This window comes from Capsicum annuum, unplaced genomic scaffold (assembly GCF_002878395.1).
Source record: "Capsicum annuum cultivar UCD-10X-F1 unplaced genomic scaffold, UCD10Xv1.1 ctg71839, whole genome shotgun sequence".
NCBI classification, from domain to species: Eukaryota; Viridiplantae; Streptophyta; class Magnoliopsida; order Solanales; family Solanaceae; genus Capsicum; species Capsicum annuum.
This window is the reverse complement of record NW_025881694.1, coordinates 17,984-23,857: the sequence shown is the minus strand read 5'-3', so window position 1 is coordinate 23,857 and position 5,874 is coordinate 17,984. Positions and strand designations below refer to the sequence as shown.

At 33.5% G+C, this 5,874-nt stretch overlaps 1 pseudogene; it reads left to right on the top strand.

Annotated features, from left to right (window-relative positions):
- Nucleotides 1-2,526: 2,526 nt before the first annotated feature.
- Nucleotides 2,527-3,955, top strand: LOC124894234 (annotated as a pseudogene).
- Nucleotides 3,956-5,874: the final 1,919 nt, after the last annotated feature.

Here is a 5,874-nt window from a genome sequence, read left to right as displayed (position 1 = left end):
ATACTTTTCATGAAAGTTTATTTTCTTAGACTCTCAAAATAGTGGGGCTAATGAAATGAGAAAATCCACCATGAAAAATGTGATTTTTGCATTTCTTAGAATACTTTGAATAAAAGTTACAAGTGCATATATTAGTCTTGAAATAAATCACATGTTACTATTTGAATATATATTGATGTCTTTGGCTCTAACATGTATGTTATCAAATAAAGATAAATTAACTAGCCAATTTGACATTAAATATTGGGTGAGATAAATTTCATTCTAGGAAAGAAAAATACATAAATCATCTGCTGAACTTTTCCTTGATGTCACATTATGGTGAGAAAAAAATATTGTGAAATACATTTTGTTGATTGTATGAGTTATGCAACTCCTTTTGATTCAAATATGTGAAAGTGGTGGAAAAAAAAGGAGTATACTAGCCTAATAAATATGAGAAATACGACTAGTTGCACTTGGCTTGAAATTGTGTAAAAATACTTAAACAGGTTATACAAGCAAACCGTTTATATTTATTAGGTACAAAAGTTGAAGCTTGTTTTTCAAAAGAAAAAAACTGCTATACTTAAAGTACTTTGAGATGCAAATGAGAACTCTTGGTACTGTTTTTTGAAATGAGAAAAAATTATTATTTGCTAACTCTGTCGTGGAGGTTGAACTAATTATTTTAGGTTCAACTAGTGAAAAAATAAATTAATCAATTACTGTATTTGGAGAAATCAATTTCTCTAGTTTTGAGTTATTGTGATAGCACCAATATTATTGATAAAGTTTGAAGTTGTTATTACAACAATAAATTCAAACCCGTGAGAATAAAATAATATTGTGATATTATATTTGACAAGTGGTACCACTAATATTGAGTATGTCAAATTATGTGATTATCTTGCAGATGAACTAAGCAACATATTGGCAAGATAAAGGGTCTGAATTACATAGAGGAGGAGGAAGGAAGCCTATAAAAATCATGAGTCATAGATGAGGAAACTCAACTTGAGGACTAGAGATCCTATAACTAGGTTCAATGGGAAGAACAAAATCATATGATAACTTGGTGTGGGATGCACTATTATTTAATCCTTCATATGGTGTGAGAGCATCTTGTTCCTGTAATGATTTATGAAGATTGAGTCTAAAACACTTAATGAAATTTTATATCTTGTATGAGTGGGGTGTCAAAATTACAGAACCACCCTTGATAGATTTTACCCATGTGAGTGTGGAAGTAGGCCGCTTCCCGTGAGAATGGAATTTATTCTAAAAAACACTCATAAAAAAATAGGATAGCACATGATCGTAACGTGCTGACTATTAAAGCTTATATCAACACCTTGATTGTTGTGTGTAAGTAGTGATAATTTATTTCCCTTAAGCAGTCATAGTTCAAGTCTGGGATCACTACTGACTCTGGAGTAAAGGATGCTATTTTACACGTTCATTATATACAATAGTCTCCCTTCAACTAATTTGATGAACTCTTTTATATGAATGTTAAAATGATTGAGGGAAAGTTAGTGCATTTTAATATTTGAAAGTGCATTATCTCAAATTGACAATGTGTGATGTTGATGGTTGCACTTCTCCAATGCTTTGTGTAACTCTTATAACCACTAACACTTTATTTTACTCATTATTTTATGGCAGAATATGATATTTAGTTTTTGTAACTTCTACCATTAGTCTACCTCATTACATTTGTAACCTAAAGACCATTCATGTACCCACTTTACTACACCACATTCTTCCTATTCAATACAAGTATGAATATCTCACCTATAAATACAGGTAGTCTTGCATGTTATTGCAAGTACAAGGAAATACGATAAGAAGAAAAAAGATAAGTTGTAGTATATTGTGAGAGATAAGAAAAAAATGATAAGGGAAAGAGAGAGTTAAGACATAGAAAATATTCTAAGTCTTCAACTATATTTACTATAAAAAAAAAGAGTAATTATATTAGTGAAAAAAAGAGTTAGGACAAAGAAAATATTTTAATTCTTTAACTATATTCACTATACAAAGAGAGTAAATATATGTTGAAGGAAGGTATTCTTATGATGGAGCTTTGAACTCTTCAACTAACCCAGAGTTGTTTTAGTTGTACATCGTTGATGAACTGTTGTATCCTGGAGGGGACAAGTCAAGAGATTATGACGCAGTGGGCTTGAATCTCTTAAAGTGAGCGAGATATCCACGCCTCAGCTAAGGTGCGGATTATTTTATTTTCTTCATTTTTTTTGTACTTTCAACTGGAATTAATTATTGTGGTATATTACACAGCAGAATCTCTATTGGACTATCCCCTAAACTTGATGAGATTGCTCCACTAGTTCGAACTTCTTCCAGATTCACTCATCAAATGCCGAACCCGGCTAGATTCTTTCAAGGTAGTCAAGTTGTATCTTATCACAATCTTAGCGAAGATGGCTGAGTGGTTCAATTCTTGATAAATCTTGTGTCTTATAATGTGTTACATTGGGCGAAAATTAGCTAGTTTAATTACTCGGTTTTGTTGAAGTTGAGATGGAGAGTAGAAGGGGGTGTATACTAATGGAAAGGTATGAGTTAGGGAAATTGGTAGGACAAGGCACTTTTGCTAAGGTCCATCTTGCAAGAGACGTCAAGACTGGCATAAATGTGGCCATTAAGATCATCGATAAGGAGAAGATCATAAAAGTTCAAATGACTGATCAAATCAAACGCGAGATTTCAGTCATGAGATTGGTTCGGCATTTTAATATTGTCCAGCTCTATGAGGTGATGGCCAGCAAAAACAAGATTTATTGCGTAATGGAATATTATCAAAGGAGATGAGCTATTTAACAAAGGCGCTAAAGGGAAGTTATAGGAAGATGTTGCAAGGAAGTGTTTTCAGCAATTGATTAGTGCTATTGATTTCTGCCGTAGTAGAGGCGTTTATCACAGAGACCTAAAACCAGAGAATCTATTGCTTGATGAAAATGGGAATCTAAAGATTTCAGATTTTGGATTGAGTGCCCTTGCAGAATCTAAATTCCAAGATGGTTTACTTCATACTACATGTGGTACACTAGCTTATGTTGCAAGAGAAGTGATAAACAGGAGAGGCTATGATGGTGCTAAAAGCTGATATGTGGCCATGTGGGGTGATATTATATGTCCTTTTGGCTGGATATCTCCCTTTCCATGAATAAAATTTAATAGTGATGTACAGAAAGATAGGTAAGGCTGAGTTTAAATGTCCTAACTGGTTCCCTCCTCATTCTTACAGGCTGATATCAAAAATATTAGAACGAAATCCTAGCTCAAGAATTTCCTTTTCAAGGATAATGGAGAATTCTTGGTTCAGGAAAGGCTTGCAGATGAAACCGATAAAAGCTGATACTTACTCGAAACCTGAAGAAGCAGCAATTGATGATGCAGTTTTTGGTGTCTCCGAGAATACAGAGCCAAAGCCAGAACTAGTCAAGCCCCGCACACTTGAATGCATTTGATATTCTCTCTTTCTCAATGGGTTTTAACTTGTCTGGCTTGTTTGAAGAAAGAAACAAAAAGAGGGAAGTTATATTCACATCAAAGAAACCAGCAAAAACAATCATCTCAACGCTAGAGGATGTAGCTAGGCATTTAAAGTTGAAGGTGATAAAAAAGGAGGGAGGGCTATTGAAGTTGGAAGGATCTAAAGAAGGAAGAAAAGGGGTGTTGTCTATTGATGCTGAAATCTTTGAGGTAGCTCCAAATTTTCACTTTGTTGAGGTGCAGAAATCAAATGGAGATACGATAGAGTACAGGAAGACTGAAGAAAGATATAAGACCAGCATTGGAAGACATTGTGTGGACTTGGCAAGGTGACAAGCCACAGCCTCAGCAGCAGCTAGCTGAGGAAGAAATTTTGCAGACTTATCAAAGGCACTCATCTGACACTAATTCACCTCAGAATGCATACAAAAGAATCAATTCTACTGTAACTTGATATTTTCCATTTTTTATGCTGTTAATGATGTACTTATATTCGACGCTAGAACATTAAGACCATTGTAATTTCTTTTATGTTCTGGATCCAAGCTTGCATTAACTTTTTATACCAGTTTGTTCTCTGAGCCATATGAAACAAGGGGTTATACGTTTTTGGTGGAATAGTGCGCCTTTAGATGAGTGGCAAACGAACGGGTGAGTGGATTATGAATCAGTTTAAAATTGGTTAACAAAAATGAATAAAATATCCAACTCGGCTCATAGTTATAATAGATAAAAATGAGTTTACCCAATAGATAATATGGGTAAATATGGATTCCCATATTATAGTACGGATCTTGTTAAAAGCTTCAAAAGCAAATTTTCTTACACCAACATCCAACCCCTCCTCCCTCCCCCCACCCCCAAACAAAAATTTTTTTTAAAACATTTTAAAAAAATTAAAATTATTTATTTATTTTTGATCCCCCCTCCCCTCAAACCCAGCCTCCAATCCCTTACACCCCTCCCCCGACCCACCCCACCTCAAAAACTTTAATTTTTTAAATTTATTTCTTTTACCTACCCCAACCCCAACCCCGACACCCGACCCCATATTCTTTTTTAGGAAAAAAATAGGGTTTAGCAAACATAAGCCCCTAATTATCCTACACGACCTAAGTTTCAATTAATTACATACAATTCATAACCTCTTTCTTCAATTAAATACAATCCTTAGTCTCTCTTCTCCAATCCCTCTCTCCCAAACTCGCTCGCCTCCCCCCCATCCCCTCTCGATCAATGCCTCTCTCTCTTGTTGCTCCTCACCTCTTTCTATTTCTCTTGCACTCTTTGTTTTCGGGTAATTTGTATTTTGTTTTCATGGTATTTATATTTTGTATTCTATTTTCATGCATTTTGTGTTCCATTTCAATATGTATTATATTTTATATGGTTTTGATATAAATTGTATTCGTTGATACAAATTGAATCATCCAACTACAAATGATACATTTGCATCAAATGATAATTTGTATTTGTATATGATTGACTCAAGCAAATACAAATGATACATATACTTATTAATATACAAATACAAGTGATAAGTTTGATACATTTGATAGAGAGAGAGAGAACGGGGTAAATATACAAAATACAAAGAAGAAGAAATGTAAAATACCAAAAGGAGGGGGAAGGGAGAGAAAGAAGGTTTGTATTCACTGATACATCTATATTGGTTGATACAAATATAGTGATACAACGGCTGCTCAGCAAACAATACAAATAATATGCTTTTGGTGCATCAGTTGCATATAATTGATACATCAGTTATGAATTATAATTTTTGATAGTGATGTTGTCGCGCCCATATTTGCTGAAACATAGGCTATTTACTATAAGTTTTCTTTTTCTTATCATCCCACCCCTACCCCTACCCCAACCCCCATCATCACCCTCTGACCCATTTGAAATGAATTGGATATCCATTTAAGTAGCTTGCTATTCAAAAAAGAATAAACTACATAAATGACCCTCATAATGAGTGGTTTTGTTTTATGATCCTTCATAAGAAAAGTCCTACAAGATTAGTTTTCCTTTTTTTTTTTTTAATTTATAAGACAAATACCTATTTGTCCCCCTATATTTCAAATATTTTTAAACAACTCCATACTTATCTATCTTTCAACTTCTATTTTTTTCTTTTTTTTTGTTTACTTTGATTCTTTATTTTTTCTTTTTTCTTTTTCCTTTTTCTTTTTAACTTTTTCTCAACCTTTATTCTTTTATTATTTTTATTTTTTATTTTAACTTATAGAAAATAGCCTGTCAGCAAATAGGGGCATGACAACATCATTATCAAAAATTATGATTCATAGTTGATGTATCAATTATATGCAACTGATGCACCAAAAGCATATCATTTCTATCATTTGCTGA